The 17160-nt window shown below is 35.3% G+C and overlaps 4 non-coding genes across 4 annotated transcripts; all 4 read left to right on the top strand.

Moving 5' to 3' along the window:
• The first annotated feature begins 3294 nt into the window (after window positions 1-3294).
• On the top strand, window positions 3295-3485 carry LOC135727023 (U2 spliceosomal RNA). Its single transcript, XR_010525107.1, has one exon. It is a non-coding gene; the product is annotated as a U2 spliceosomal RNA (small nuclear RNA).
• A 783-nt stretch (window positions 3486-4268) lies between these two features.
• Window positions 4269-4433, top strand: LOC135726945 (U1 spliceosomal RNA). The gene has a single exon (XR_010525035.1). It is a non-coding gene; the product is annotated as a U1 spliceosomal RNA (small nuclear RNA).
• A 7231-nt stretch (window positions 4434-11664) lies between these two features.
• Window positions 11665-11855, top strand: LOC135727022 (U2 spliceosomal RNA). Its single transcript, XR_010525106.1, has one exon. It is a non-coding gene; the product is annotated as a U2 spliceosomal RNA (small nuclear RNA).
• Window positions 11856-12638: 783 nt separating this feature from the next.
• On the top strand, window positions 12639-12803 carry LOC135726944 (U1 spliceosomal RNA). The gene has a single exon (XR_010525034.1). It is a non-coding gene; the product is annotated as a U1 spliceosomal RNA (small nuclear RNA).
• Window positions 12804-17160: the final 4357 nt, after the last annotated feature.

The raw sequence follows: 17160 nt of genomic DNA, 5'->3' as shown, positions 1-17160 counted from the left end.
GGTGGACTGTTTTAGTGAAATAATTTTCATCAGAGTCTGTTAATGATTTTGTTTATAATGAGTTTGAAACGAGTCAGTTCAAAACACACACTTTCTCATGTACATAAAGCATATGATGATGTTTTTTGAGCTTGTAAGGTTAACAGATATGGTTAACTCACTGTTTGTTAGTTTTTCACCATTGGCTTAAAATGTTTTTGTTTAATAAGTCTATACAAAAATGTTTACAGTTTAAAATGAAGTTTAAAGTTACCCTTTTATTCACTTTATTAGTTTTGAGCATGATTTTGCAGTACTATATTAACATGATACTGATAAAATACTGTGAGTGAAAGATTCCAAGTATCTTTAAAAATAGCTGGTGGATATTACCATTGTCTTTGCATTTCATTTTGATAAATAGAGTAAAATACAAGCACAAAGAGTAAGTAAACATGTATTTGGGGCAAATAGATTTATTTTATTATGGATTTTGTAATGACATAGAAACTGAAAATTCATTGTTATGTTAAAGAGACACTGAACATGTAATATGTGAAACAAAAATGACTCTTAACAATAGAGGTGTTTTGCTGAAGGAAATTCAAAAAATAAATTACTGCAGAGAGCTCAAACCTGAACGCTGTCTCCTCGTTTCTCTCCTGTTTTACAGGAATTAATCTGTGTTTTACAGTGCCGTTGCTACGGTACCTGTTACAGATGCGACGAAACTTAAATCACGCAAAATATGAATGGTAACTAGACGTGCTTGTTGTGTGCAGGGAGTGCATTTATTTGTAAACTTTTGCTAAATCAAAATGGTTTATTTGTATTTGCTTTTTACCTGGGTTTTATCAGGTTCGCAGTCGGGACATTTTTAATCCATAGTGTATGGAGTTATCTAGTAGAAAATGATCTGCTGTTTTTTGGTAGAATGTTGTGTGAGCTAAAGAAACGAGGAATAAAACACACACCGCGATTAAAAAAATCAGATCTCATACTTTGTAATTGAAAATAAATAATAATTAATTTCAAAGAAATAAGAAGTAAAATGTGTAAGTATTCCTCAAAATGTGCTTTGGACTAAGTCTCCCGTCATCACAGCAAACGGGAGCAGACCCGAATAGGTATGTCTAGTTATTTTATTAAAAATTCCCAGCCGTCTGTAAATTCATGTTTGAAAGAAAAAAGTAAATGAATATCTTACTTACTGTTTTTGTCTTGTTTTCTAGTGAATATCTGACAATTCTTAAATGGAGATACATTTACTTGGTAAGCAAAGTGGCTTAAGATATTATGTATTGTAATAGAAAATTGTTATAAAAACGTTTTGTTTTTGCTGGGAATTCTTGTATATATTTCACAGCTATATAATTAATTATAATAACGCACTTTTTGTTGATAAACATGTTAAAAAATACATTAACACAGAATAATGTGGCAACAAATCAAATGTGCATTTAAATGCAACAAGCAGAAAATAAATAAATAAAGCAAATGCATGGAAAAGAAACGAGGAATAAAACAAACACCGCGATTAAAAAAATCAGATCGCATACTTTGTAATTGAAAATAAATAATCATTAATTCCAAAGAAATAAGAAGTAAAATGTGTAAGTATTCCTCAAAATGTGCTTTGGACTAAGTCCCCGTCATCACAGCAAACGGGAGCAGACCCGAATAGGTATGTCTAGTTATTTTATTTAAAATTTCCAGCCGTCTGTAAATTCATGTTTGAAAGAAAAAAGTAAATGAATATCTTACTTACTGTTTTTGTCTTGTTTTCTTGTGAATATCTGACAATTCTTAAATGGAGATACATTTACTTGGTAAGCAAAGTGGCTTAAGATATTATGTATTGTAATAGAAAATTGTTATAAAAGCGTTTTGTGTTTGCTGGGAATTCACAGCCATATAATTAATTATAATAACGCACTTTTTGTTTATAAACATGTTAAAAAATACATTAACACAGAATAATGTGGCAACAAATCAAACGTGCATTTAAATGCAACAAGCAAAAATAAATAAATAAAGCAAATGCACGGAAAAGAAACGAGGAATAAAACAAACACCGCGATTAAAAAATCAGATCGTATACTTTGTAATAATTGAAATAAATTATAAAAATCAACAGGTTTATATTTAAAACAAGTAAAAAATATCTGCCAGCGGGGTAAGAAAAATAAACTTAATTCTAGTTTCAACTTAATTCAATAATAAACTCAATTTAGGTTTATTTTTCTTACCCCACTGGCAGATATTTTTACTTGTTTTAAGCCTTAACCTATTACATTTTAGAATTTATTTCAGTAAACAAGACTTAAATTCTAAGCCACTTTGCTTATTAAGTAAATGTATCTTGATTTAAGAATTATTTTTTAACTCGAAAACATGAATAAAATACTAAGTAAACGAACAGATTGGGATGTTCAAAACACTTAAACATTTTTTTTCACTCTACCCTTCATATTACAGCTGTCGAAAAACCACAGCAACGTTGACAGACCTGGAAGCCATGATATATTAGCAGTTTTTAAAATAAGTTAAATCTAGAATCCTTATTGGTTTTAGATACTTAAAAGCAATGAATGATCTTCTTTCTTTTGAATTGATTTGGTATTATGGAGGAGCTCTGTGTCTGGTTATTGAAGATGATTTCGTCTTTGCTCCTATGTTGGCTTATTTTTTGTTATTTCCGTTACTATATATATATATATATTTTTCCCCTTTGTTTTTTCTGATTTGAGGTTATGAAAATGTTTTAATTTGTAATAAAGGTTTTTTGAAAATTCTAAATTCTCTCTCTCTCTCTCATGAGCGTGGATCAGTTCCTGCATCAAGGAAAAAATGCGCATCCTGGTAAATTTCAGAAGTTAGACGACTGAGCTGCAGCGGACAGCGTAAGATTTATGAAAACACATTTGAGAAGAAAGGCAAAGCATGTTTCACAGTTAATCCAAGACCATAATGACAATTTTGCGCTCTGTTTCCCGAAGCTCGTGGAGGCGTGGAGCAGCATACACAGTTAAGGTATGTGCGATCTACCGGCATTACCTTTACGATCGACGTATTGGATCTGCAAGCTGCAAGCAAATTAACTGAAGCTTTACTTCATGTTTCTGTTTGGTTAAGCGATGACTGCTTTTTCCCAACAGTTTGTGTGTGTTTTCTGCATGGGTTTAGAAAACATGAACTTCTGATCTGCTAGCTCAACGTTCTACCTCTGGAACGTATAGAGTTAAATGCCCGCTAGCCTCCACCCCAAAAGCCAGCGCCTTCGCCGGCTCCCCCTTTGGCTGCGTCTATTCCGGTATCGCTTCTCGGCCTTTTGGCTAAGATCAAGTGTAGTATCTGTTCTTATCAGTTTAATGTCTGATACGTCTCCTATCCGGAGACTATATGTTAAATGGATTTTTGACCTTCGGAAACGGAAGCGGAGCTTGCTCCTTCCACTCCATGCATCAACATGGTATTGCAGTGTTTCCATGAATGGTGCGCTCCCCTTCTCGGGGACAAATAAGTCAAATACAAAAAAAGAATTTGCTTCTTTTGTGCGTGAATGACGGTGTTTTTTCTAATACGTGTGTTTCTTTAAATTGCTGTGTTTTCGTTGGCTTTATTGGTTTAACGAAAAGCTTGCGTGGAAATGAACACGCTGATAAAGAAATGTTTTTGTAATGTATTTAATTATTTTCTTTACAAGTTTGTGGTGGTGATCCGAGGACGAATTAAACATCCTCGACACAGCTGAAGGTGCAACAAAAGCGAAAGAGGCCGATTGGAATGTTAAAAACACCTGAAAACTTTTTTCACTACCCTTCATACTACAGCTGTCGAAAATCCACAGCAACGTCGACAGACCTGGAAGCATAGCTGTACTTGTTTAACTCACAACGACAACGGGTAAGTCATTGAGCCCTGTGTTTTTATTTATCCACGTTCTAAAATTGCTATGCTTTCGTTGTTTCTTGATTGCTCTGTACATTTCTTTGTTTCTATTCCACGTAAAGTTACTTTGTAATAACGAAACCATATATTTGAATGCGCAATTTAAATCCATTTGATTTAAATTGTTTCACATATTTCACTCTACACGGTTCAACCGGGCTGGAAACGGAATAAAAATAGGGTAGATCTCGAAGAATGTTTGGTCTCAGACGTGGCTTCGTGCGCTTTCCACCTGGTCACACACAGTAATGAAATGTTAGTCGGACGGCCTTCGGGGGCGCCGTTGATGTGATCGGTCACAGGAAGATGCGGCCGTCTGGCCTCAAAGGGTGTCGCTCATACTTACCTGGCAGGGGAGACACCATGATCATGAAGGTGGTTCACCCAGGGCGAGGCTCAGCCATTGCACTCCGGTTGTGCTGACCCTTTGCGAATTCCCCAAATGTGGGAATCTCGACTGCAAAATTTCTGATAGTGGGGGACTGCGTTCGCGCTCTCCCCTGACCTATGTGTTAAAAATAGATTCTTTTGTCGTTTTACGTAAAATCCAAGAGACGTCTAACCACGGCCCAAGAATACATTAGTCATCAAAAAAGCGGCTATTCAACGACTACATAATTTCTAATAGACAGCGAATATGTGTCTAGGCTAAAACAAGGCTTAATTTGGGCTGTCAGTGAAAATCTAATAGACGTTTGACCATTCCAAAAGAATAGACTAGCCATTAAATAGAACCACAATCAAACGGCTACATGTCTAAGAGACAGTCAACAAAATAATGCTTAGATGATTCTTTTATTTCCAATATAAGAGGTTCTCGGGAATGGCAATCATCCAAACTAATAAATTATAAAGGCTTTTATAAGAAAATGACAACAGTTAAACAACATAGACAGCGTTGGGCAATACAAAATGCTAATAAATACAAGACAAATTGAAATATTGTACATGCATGTACATTAAACAAGCCAACAAATCTGCCAATGGGCTACGACAATTTTTCTTGAATTAAGTGTTTATATCTAGATTTGTTTCTTACCCCTTTGGCAGATTTATTTGCTTGTTTTAAGCCCAAATTCGCTTAAATTTTGAGTTTTTTTCTCCCTAAAGGCTAGGCTTATTTTCTTAGGGCATTTTGCTCATCAAAAAATGCATCTTATTTTAAGACTTTCTAGATATTTGTACAGTGAAAACAGTTCGAAATAACAAGTAAGAAATGATTTTTTGCAATGTATTCATTCATTCGCTACCCTTCATAATACAGCTGTCGAAAAACCACAGCAACGTCGACAGACCTGGAAGCGTAGCTGTATTTGTTTAACTCACAAAGACAACGGGTAAAGTATTTTCTTGATTACCTAAATGACTTGCCGTAAGAAAATAAGTTTAGGTTTAAGGGGGGGAAATACAGTTTAAAGGGATATTTCAATTTATGATGATAATTCTGTCATCATTTACTCATGCATACAGGCTTACAACAACACGAGGATTAGTTTTTTTCTGAGTAACACAAAAGAAGGTATTTTGAGGAATGATGGTAAACCCACAGCAGATAGTCACCATTGACTTCCATAGTAGGAATAAAAAAAATATGATGGAATTTATTAGGTACCATCAACCGTGTGCTAACCATCACTTTGCAAAATATTTTCTTCATCATTTATCACGCTACTTCCAAAATATTTTTTCCTACTAAGTCAATGTTTCATTATTTGCTTTACAAGCTTAAAAATGATGGTGACATGATTCCATGGTAATCACAAACAGTTAAACAAGTAAGATAATCACCATTACTTTTAAAAGCATTTTGAAAATTGCTTGCTTATGCTGGGAGTAAAGGTATTTCACGCAGTGCGCATCCTCTTTAAAAGGTAATGTATGCTTCTTTTAAAGCTGACACATTTGCCACATTAAAATAACAGAAATGTGTACTTTTTAAACTTTTTGGAGCCGGTGTGTCTGTGTTCTTGGGGCACACATCTACATGTAAAAGCAGAATCGCTTATTATTCTTCTCTATTTCTTGTATAGGTCAATTATGAGTGAAGAACCGTTCACCAAATGAAGACCGCAGCCAGGTGACGGGATTCTGTGGTAATCGCAAACAGGTAAACCAGTAAAATAATCATCATTTATTGTTAAAATAATTTTGAAAATTGAAGTTCTGTGTGTTCTTATTGTACTTTATTTATTTCTGCAGGTAAGCACCATACCGTAAGCTTCATTCCCTTTATAACAGGTAAGGTTCATACTGTTTTATTCTTTTGTACTGTTTTATTCGTACTGTTTTAAATCATTCAGTAAATGCAAAGTTAAACTGATGTGTTTTTAATCTAGATTTAAAAGTGTCTACTGTTGAAGCACATCTGATCTCTTCTGAAAGCTGATAATAACTAAATGCTGATGCACCTTGTTTTGAGTGAACCCCTGTTTTTTCTAAATGACCTGATCCTATTGCTCCGAGTAATCGGTTTCATATTCGATTAGCATATCTGTCATGTATTTCGGCCTGTAGCCATGAAGTGGTTTTTAAACAAGTAACAGTACTTTTTTAATCCATTGTCCATTGCAATAATCGGCCCTGCTGGTGATGAAAGCATGAACAAGTTTCTCTAAGTCCTGTCTTGAGACAAAACCTCCAATTCTGGCAATATTTCTGAGATGGTAGTAAAAGCAGAATTCCTTATTATTTTTCTCTATCTCAGGCTCTATGGCATATATGTCATGATTTTATTTGTCTATTTATATGTCTATTTACAAGGACTGCCTTGGCCAAACGTTATTGTTAATTAATATTGAAGCAGTTATTTAACATATTTCCTTTGAGTAGTGATTTGTGTAATGATCCATATATCTATTTTTATGTATATTTTTAACTTAGGAATGTGATTTTAAAGCACATATTTGTTATTGTATGACACCTCTCATGTTATGAAAGTAAAAAATAAATGTATTTTCTGATGTCTTGCATTTCTGTTTTTAAACTGTTAATCCTTATCAAGTGCTATACATTAGAAAGTGGATAAATAACAAAAATGTCACTCCTGACAGCTGATAAATTAATCGTTCTTTATAGCACCACTGAGGTGAGCATTTTTCAAGGCAAGATTCTTTATAGAACCGTATAAAAAGGTTCTATATAGTACCAAAAAAAACGGGTTCTGCTATGGTTACAAGCTGAAGAACCCTTATTTGGTACTATTTAGGAGCATTTGTCTTTAGAGTGTTGCGTAGGTTCGAAACTTTCAATCTTTAAACCAAAAAAAAGGGTCACACGGTTTTATTTGTGGTGTGGACATGAACACGCTGCAGGCATTGAAATGTAATTTGTAATTTATTGTCTCATTTCATATTTAACAAATAAAAAGCAAAGTGCTATTCAATCAGTTTAACTAAACAACTGGTGTTCCTCAATTTTGGGGCCTATTTTGTTCAGTATATCAGTTTTGTTCAGTTTTGTATGTGCATGCAAAAAGCATTCAGCGAGCAAATTAACTGAAGCTTTACCTTCGTGTTTCTTTTTGTATGAGTGATAACTGTTTCTGTATGTATTTGTATGGTTTTTTTACAAGTATAGAGTGAAATGCACACGGTGAGTAATGAACGCAGACCTTCAGTGCCGGATCTCTGACCCGCTAACCTCCATCCCGACAGCCAGCGCCTTCTCCGGATTCCATTGCGGTATCGCTCCTCTGCTTTTTGGGTAAAATCGAGTGGACACCGGGGACTACACGTTTGAATGGATTTTTGACCTTCGGCTATGGAAGCGAGGCTTGCTCCGTCCACTCCGTGCATCGACTCTGGCGCTTTCCGGGGACAAATAAGGTGAGTTTAAAACCAGAGTTTGCTTCTTTTGTGCGTGGTTGCCAGTTTGTTTGCCAATCCGTGGTCATAATATGTTCCGCTTCGTGGTTTCTCCATCGCTCAGTACTTTTCTGTGTTTCTATTTTACGTAAAGCTAACACCAAAACGATTGTGGAAAGCGCTATATAGATTGTTCTCAAAGAAAAAACGAGAAACAAACCCATGTGAATATGGGTCAAATTATCTAGGCGGAGCACTTCGTTCAAAGAAAAACGCAACAGAATTGTTTGCGTTGAACAAAGACAATGGTGCGTGCAGACATCGAATGTGTATTGTGGATAAAAAATGGCCAGTGGGGTGGGACAATTTTTCTTGAATTAAGTGTTTATGGGAAAAGTTAACGAATTTTTTCTTACCCTGTAGGCAGATTTATTTGCTTGTTTTAAGCATAAAATAACAGGAGAAGAAATTGTGTAGGGGGAGCAGAGGGTTTTTTTTTTCGTTCAAAGAAAAGCAGCGTGGCACGAATGAATGTTTGGCTGAAATGCTATCGTAATTTCCCCCTTAATTTTCCTTACAAACATGAAACCAGAGAGAAGGGCCAGTTGGCATCGAATTGCACCTTGTATTCGGTGATTGATTGAGGAAAAATATGCGTATGTGTATATATACACTTGTTTTGTTGAACAGAGACAATGGCCGCGTGCTCCAGCGTCACCTATATGCCTATTTCACAAAATGGCGCCTTTGACCGGAAGTAAGGAAAACATCGTTCAGGTTGCACCACTACGATGGCCACTCAATATAGTATGGACTGACAGCTGCTTTGTTTTCTCCTACACATGAATTTACTTGTAAAAATAACAATAACAGATATTGTCGATTGGTGTTATATTATTTTTTTAGCATTTCGTCTTATCAAAATATATCATATGTTAGACAGCTGTCAATTTTAAATAAAATAACGAGACATACATAACTATTCGTGTCTGCTCCCGTTTATTGTAATGAGTCTGCACATTTGGAGAAATACTTAGACATTTTACTTCTTATTTCTTTAGACTGAATAATTATTTCTTATTAATTCCAAAGTATGAGACCCGATGATCTAATCGTGGTGTATGTGCTATTCCTCGTTTGTTTGCCTGCATCCATTGCTTTACGGCTTGCTTGTTGCGTTGAAATGCACATTTGATTTCTTTACCAGCATTGGATTTAGACCATTCAATGAGAAGAGTTAACAGCGTTTATTATGATTGATAAGCCCTCAACGGAGAATGAAGTCTGCATACATTAAAAGCCTTATTTTGTTTTTATCGTGTGCCTTCCAAAATGTATGCGACGAAACTTAAATCACGCAAAATATGAATGGTAACTAGACGTGCTTGTTGTGTGCAGGGAGTGCATTTATTTGTAAACTTTTGCTAAATCAAAATGGTTTATTTGTATTTGCTTTTTACCTGGGTTTTATCAGGTTCGCAGTCGGGACATTTTTAATCCATAGTGTATGGAGTTATCTAGTAGAAAATGATCTGCTGTTTTTTGGTAGAATGTTGTGTGAGCTAAAGAAACGAGGAATAAAACACACACCGCGATTAAAAAAATCAGATCTCATACTTTGTAATTGAAAATAAATAATAATTAATTTCAAAGAAATAAGAAGTAAAATGTGTAAGTATTCCTCAAAATGTGCTTTGGACTAAGTCTCCCGTCATCACAGCAAACGGGAGCAGACCCGAATAGGTATGTCTAGTTATTTTATTAAAAATTCCCAGCCGTCTGTAAATTCATGTTTGAAAGAAAAAAGTAAATGAATATCTTACTTACTGTTTTTGTCTTGTTTTCTAGTGAATATCTGACAATTCTTAAATGGAGATACATTTACTTGGTAAGCAAAGTGGCTTAAGATATTATGTATTGTAATAGAAAATTGTTATAAAAACGTTTTGTTTTTGCTGGGAATTCTTGTATATATTTCACAGCTATATAATTAATTATAATAACGCACTTTTTGTTGATAAACATGTTAAAAAATACATTAACACAGAATAATGTGGCAACAAATCAAATGTGCATTTAAATGCAACAAGCAGAAAATAAATAAATAAAGCAAATGCATGGAAAAGAAACGAGGAATAAAACAAACACCGCGATTAAAAAAATCAGATCGCATACTTTGTAATTGAAAATAAATAATAATTAATTCCAAAGAAATAAGAAGTAAAATGTGTAAGTATTCCTCAAAATGTGCTTTGGACTAAGTCCCCGTCATCACAGCAAACGGGAGCAGACCCGAATAGGTATGTCTAGTTATTTTATTTAAAATTTCCAGCCGTCTGTAAATTCATGTTTGAAAGAAAAAAGTAAATGAATATCTTACTTACTGTTTTTGTCTTGTTTTCTTGTGAATATCTGACAATTCTTAAATGGAGATACATCTACTTGGTAAGCAAAGTGGCTTAAGATATTATGTATTGTAATAGAAAATTGTTATAAAAGCGTTTTGTGTTTGCTGGGAATTCACAGCCATATAATTAATTATAATAACGCACTTTTTGTTTATAAACATGTTAAAAAATACATTAACACAGAATAATGTGGCAACAAATCAAACGTGCATTTAAATGCAACAAGCAAAAATAAATAAATAAAGCAAATGCACGGAAAAGAAACGAGGAATAAAACAAACACCGCGATTAAAAAATCAGATCGTATACTTTGTAATAATTGAAATAAATTATAAAAATCAACAGGTTTATATTTAAAACAAGTAAAAAATATCTGCCAGCGGGGTAAGAAAAATAAACTTAATTCTAGTTTCAACTTAATTCAATAATAAACTCAATTTAGGTTTATTTTTCTTACCCCACTGGCAGATATTTTTACTTGTTTTAAGCCTTAACCTATTACATTTTAGAATTTATTTCAGTAAACAAGACTTAAATTCTAAGCCACTTTGCTTATTAAGTAAATGTATCTTGATTTAAGAATTATTTTTTAACTCGAAAACATGAATAAAATACTAAGTAAACGAACAGATTGGGATGTTCAAAACACTTAAACATTTTTTTTCACTCTACCCTTCATATTACAGCTGTCGAAAAACCACAGCAACGTTGACAGACCTGGAAGCCATGATATATTAGCAGTTTTTAAAATAAGTTAAATCTAGAATCCTTATTGGTTTTAGATACTTAAAAGCAATGAATGATCTTCTTTCTTTTGAATTGATTTGGTATTATGGAGGAGCTCTGTGTCTGGTTATTGAAGATGATTTCGTCTTTGCTCCTATGTTGGCTTATTTTTTGTTATTTCCGTTACTATATATATATATATTTTTTTCCCCTTTGTTTTTTCTGATTTGAGGTTATGAAAATGTTTTAATTTGTAATAAAGGTTTTTTGAAAATTCTAAATTCTCTCTCTCTCTCTCATGAGCGTGGATCAGTTCCTGCATCAAGGAAAAAATGCGCATCCTGGTAAATTTCAGAAGTTAGACGACTGAGCTGCAGCGGACAGCGTAAGATTTATGAAAACACATTTGAGAAGAAAGGCAAAGCATGTTTCACAGTTAATCCAAGACCATAATGACAATTTTGCGCTCTGTTTCCCGAAGCTCGTGGAGGCGTGGAGCAGCATACACAGTTAAGGTATGTGCGATCTACCGGCATTACCTTTACGATCGACGTATTGGATCTGCAAGCTGCAAGCAAATTAACTGAAGCTTTACTTCATGTTTCTGTTTGGTTAAGCGATGACTGCTTTTTCCCAACAGTTTGTGTGTGTTTTCTGCATGGGTTTAGAAAACATGAACTTCTGATCTGCTAGCTCAACGTTCTACCTCTGTAACGTATAGAGTTAAATGCCCGCTAGCCTCCACCCCAAAAGCCAGCGCCTTCGCCGGCTCCCCCTTTGGCTGCGTCTATTCCGGTATCGCTTCTCGGCCTTTTGGCTAAGATCAAGTGTAGTATCTGTTCTTATCAGTTTAATGTCTGATACGTCTCCTATCCGGAGACTATATGTTAAATGGATTTTTGACCTTCGGAAACGGAAGCGGAGCTTGCTCCTTCCACTCCATGCATCAACATGGTATTGCAGTGTTTCCATGAATGGTGCGCTCCCCTTCTCGGGGACAAATAAGTCAAATACAAAAAAAGAATTTGCTTCTTTTGTGCGTGAATGACGGTGTTTTTTCTAATACGTGTGTTTCTTTAAATTGCTGTGTTTTCGTTGGCTTTATTGGTTTAACGAAAAGCTTGCGTGGAAATGAACACGCTGATAAAGAAATGTTTTTGTAATGTATTTAATTATTTTCTTTACAAGTTTGTGGTGGTGATCCGAGGACGAATTAAACATCCTCGACACAGCTGAAGGTGCAACAAAAGCGAAAGAGGCCGATTGGAATGTTAAAAACACCTGAAAACTTTTTTCACTACCCTTCATACTACAGCTGTCGAAAATCCACAGCAACGTCGACAGACCTGGAAGCATAGCTGTACTTGTTTAACTCACAACGACAACGGGTAAGTCATTGAGCCCTGTGTTTTTATTTATCCACGTTCTAAAATTGCTATGCTTTCGTTGTTTCTTGATTGCTCTGTACATTTCTTTGTTTCTATTCCACGTAAAGTTACTTTGTAATAACGAAACCATATATTTGAATGCGCAATTTAAATCCATTTGATTTAAATTGTTTCACATATTTCACTCTACACGGTTCAACCGGGCTGGAAACGGAATAAAAATAGGGTAGATCTCGAAGAATGTTTGGTCTCAGACGTGGCTTCGTGCGCTTTCCACCTGGTCACACACAGTAATGAAATGTTAGTCGGACGGCCTTCGGGGGCGCCGTTGATGTGATCGGTCACAGGAAGATGCGGCCGTCTGGCCTCAAAGGGTGTCGCTCATACTTACCTGGCAGGGGAGACACCATGATCATGAAGGTGGTTCACCCAGGGCGAGGCTCAGCCATTGCACTCCGGTTGTGCTGACCCTTTGCGAATTCCCCAAATGTGGGAATCTCGACTGCAAAATTTCTGATAGTGGGGGACTGCGTTCGCGCTCTCCCCTGACCTTTGTGTTAAAAATAGATTCTTTTGTCGTTTTACGTAAAATCCAAGAGACGTCTAACCACGGCCCAAGAATACATTAGTCATCAAAAAAGCGGCTATTCAACGACTACATAATTTCTAATAGACAGCGAATATGTGTCTAGGCTAAAACAAGGCTTAATTTGGGCTGTCAGTGAAAATCTAATAGACGTTTGACCATTCCAAAAGAATAGACTAGCCATTAAATAGAACCACAATCAAACGGCTACATGTCTAAGAGACAGTCAACAAAATAATGCTTAGATGATTCTTTTATTTCCAATATAAGAGGTTCTCGGGAATGGCAATCATCCAAACTAATAAATTATAAAGGCTTTTATAAGAAAATGACAACAGTTAAACAACATAGACAGCGTTGGGCAATACAAAATGCTAATAAATACAAGACAAATTGAAATATTGTACATGCATGTACATTAAACAAGCCAACAAATCTGCCAATGGGCTACGACAATTTTTCTTGAATTAAGTGTTTATATCTAGATTTGTTTCTTACCCCTTTGGCAGATTTATTTGCTTGTTTTAAGCCCAAATTCGCTTAAATTTTGAGTTTTTTTCTCCCTAAAGGCTAGGCTTATTTTCTTAGGGCATTTTGCTCATCAAAAAATGCATCTTATTTTAAGACTTTCTAGATATTTGTACAGTGAAAACAGTTCGATATAACAAGTAAGAAATGATTTTTTGCAATGTATTCATTCATTCGCTACCCTTCATAATACAGCTGTCGAAAAACCACAGCAACGTCGACAGACCTGGAAGCGTAGCTGTATTTGTTTAACTCACAAAGACAACGGGTAAAGTATTTTCTTGATTACCTAAATGACTTGCCGTAAGAAAATAAGTTTAGGTTTAAGGGGGGGAAATACAGTTTAAAGGGATATTTCAATTTATGATGATAATTCTGTCATCATTTACTCATGCATACAGGCTTACAACAACACGAGGATTAGTTTTTTTTCTGAGTAACACAAAAGAAGGTATTTTGAGGAATGATGGTAAACCCACAGCAGATAGTCACCATTGACTTCCATAGTAGGAATAAAAAAAATATGATGGAATTTATTAGGTACCATCAACCGTGTGCTAACCATCACTTTGCAAAATATTTTCTTCATCATTTATCACGCTACTTCCAAAATATTTTTTCCTACTAAGTCAATGTTTCATTATTTGCTTTACAAGCTTAAAAATGATGGTGACATGATTCCATGGTAATCACAAACAGTTAAACAAGTAAGATAATCACCATTACTTTTAAAAGCATTTTGAAAATTGCTTGCTTATGCTGGGAGTAAAGGTATTTCACGCAGTGCGCATCCTCTTTAAAAGGTAATGTATGCTTCTTTTAAAGCTGACACATTTGCCACATTAAAATAACAGAAATGTGTACTTTTTAAACTTTTTGGAGCCGGTGTGTCTGTGTTCTTGGGGCACACATCTACATGTAAAAGCAGAATCGCTTATTATTCTTCTCTATTTCTTGTATAGGTCAATTATGAGTGAAGAACCGTTCACCAAATGAAGACCGCAGCCAGGTGACGGGATTCTGTGGTAATCGCAAACAGGTAAACCAGTAAAATAATCATCATTTATTGTTAAAATAATTTTGAAAATTGAAGTTCTGTGTGTTCTTATTGTACTTTATTTATTTCTGCAGGTAAGCACCATACCGTAAGCTTCATTCCCTTTATAACAGGTAAGGTTCATACTGTTTTATTCTTTTGTACTGTTTTATTCGTACTGTTTTAAATCATTCAGTAAATGCAAAGTTAAACTGATGTGTTTTTAATCTAGATTTAAAAGTGTCTACTGTTGAAGCACATCTGATCTCTTCTGAAAGCTGATAATAACTAAATGCTGATGCACCTTGTTTTGAGTGAACCCCTGTTTTTTCTAAATGACCTGATCCTATTGCTCCGAGTAATCGGTTTCATATTCGATTAGCATATCTGTCATGTATTTCGGCCTGTAGCCATGAAGTGGTTTTTAAACAAGTAACAGTACTTTTTTAATCCATTGTCCATTGCAATAATCGGCCCTGCTGGTGATGAAAGCATGAACAAGTTTCTCTAAGTCCTGTCTTGAGACAAAACCTCCAATTCTGGCAATATTTCTGAGATGGTAGTAAAAGCAGAATTCCTTATTATTTTTCTCTATCTCAGGCTCTATGGCATATATGTCATGATTTTATTTGTCTATTTATATGTCTATTTACAAGGACTGCCTTGGCCAAACGTTATTGTTAATTAATATTGAAGCAGTTATTTAACATATTTCCTTTGAGTAGTGATTTGTGTAATGATCCATATATCTATTTTTATGTATATTTTTAACTTAGGAATGTGATTTTAAAGCACATATTTGTTATTGTATGACACCTCTCATGTTATGAAAGTAAAAAATAAATGTATTTTCTGATGTCTTGCATTTCTGTTTTTAAACTGTTAATCCTTATCAAGTGCTATACATTAGAAAGTGGATAAATAACAAAAATGTCACTCCTGACAGCTGATAAATTAATCGTTCTTTATAGCACCACTGAGGTGAGCATTTTTCAAGGCAAGATTCTTTATAGAACCGTATAAAAAGGTTCTATATAGTACCAAAAAAACGGGTTCTGCTATGGTTACAAGCTGAAGAACCCTTATTTGGTACTATTTAGGAGCATTTGTCTTTAGAGTGTTGCGTAGGTTCGAAACTTTCAATCTTTAAACCAAAAAAAAAGGGTCACACGGTTTTATTTGTGGTGTGGACATGAACACGCTGCAGGCATTGAAATGTAATTTGTAATTTATTGTCTCATTTCATATTTAACAAATAGAAAGCAAAGTGCTATTCAATCAGTTTAACTAAACAACTGGTGTTCCTCAATTTTGGGGCCTATTTTGTTCAGTATATCAGTTTTGTTCAGTTTTGTATGTGCATGCAAAAAGCATTCAGCGAGCAAATTAACTGAAGCTTTACCTTCGTGTTTCTTTTTGTATGAGTGATAACTGTTTCTGTATGTATTTGTATGGTTTTTTTACAAGTATAGAGTGAAATGCACACGGTGAGTAATGAACGCAGACCTTCAGTGCCGGACCTCTGACCCGCTAACCTCCATCCCGACAGCCAGCGCCTTCTCCGGATGCCATTGCGGTATCGCTCCTCGGCTTTTTGGGTAAAATCGAGTGGACACCGGGGACTACATGTTTGAATGGATTTTTGACCTTCGGCTATGGAAGCGAGGCTTGCTCCGTCCACTCCGTGCATCGACTCTGGCGCTTTCCGGGGACAAATAAGGTGAGTTTAAAACCAGAGTTTGCTTCTTTTGTGCGTGGTTGCCAGTTTGTTTGCCAATCCGTGGTCATAATATGTTCCGCTTCGTGGTTTCTCCATCGCTCAGTACTTTTCTGTGTTTCTATTTTACGTAAAGCTAACACCAAAACGATTGTGGAAAGCGCTATATAGATTGTTCTCAAAGAAAAAACGAGAAACAAACCCATGTGAATATGGGTCAAATTATCTAGGCGGAGCACTTTGTTCAAAGAAAAACGCAACAGAATTGTTTCCGTTGAACAAAGACAATGGTGCGTGCAGACATCGAATGTGTATTGTGGATAAAAAATGGCCAGTGGGGTGGGACAATTTTTCTTGAATTAAGTGTTTATGGGAAAAGTTAACGAATTTTTTCTTACCCTGTAGGCAGATTTATTTGCTTGTTTTAAGCATAAAATAACAGGAGAAGAAATTGTGTAGGGGGAGCAGAGGGTTTTTTTTTTCGTTCAAAGAAAAGCAGCGTGGCACGAATGAATGTTTGGCTGAAATGCTATCGTAATTTCCCCCTTAATTTTCCTTACAAACATGAAACCAGAGAGAAGGGCCAGTTGGCATCGAATTGCACCTTGTATTCGGTGATTGATTGAGGAAAAATATGCGTATGTGTATATATACACTTGTTTTGTTGAACAGAGACAATGGCCGCGTGCTCCAGCGTCACCTATATGCCTATTTCACAAAATGGCGCCTTTGACCGGAAGTAAGGAAAACATCGTTCAGGTTGCACCACTACGATGGCCACTCAATATAGTATGGACTGACAGCTGCTTTGTTTTCTCCTACACATGAATTTACTTGTAAAAATAACAATAACAGATATTGTCGATTGGTGTTATATTATTTTTTTAGCATTTCGTATTATCAAAATATATCATATGTCAATTTTAAATAAAATAACGAGACATACATAACTATTCGTGTCTGCTCCCGTTTATTGTAATGAGTCTGCACATTTGGAGAAATACTTAGACATTTTACTTCTTATTTCTTTAGACTGAA

This window comes from Paramisgurnus dabryanus, chromosome 9 (assembly GCF_030506205.2).
Source record: "Paramisgurnus dabryanus chromosome 9, PD_genome_1.1, whole genome shotgun sequence".
In the NCBI taxonomy this organism is placed as follows: domain Eukaryota; kingdom Metazoa; phylum Chordata; class Actinopteri; order Cypriniformes; family Cobitidae; genus Paramisgurnus; species Paramisgurnus dabryanus.
The sequence above is the reverse complement of the archived record's forward strand: the minus strand, read 5'-3'. Positions and strand labels throughout refer to the sequence as shown.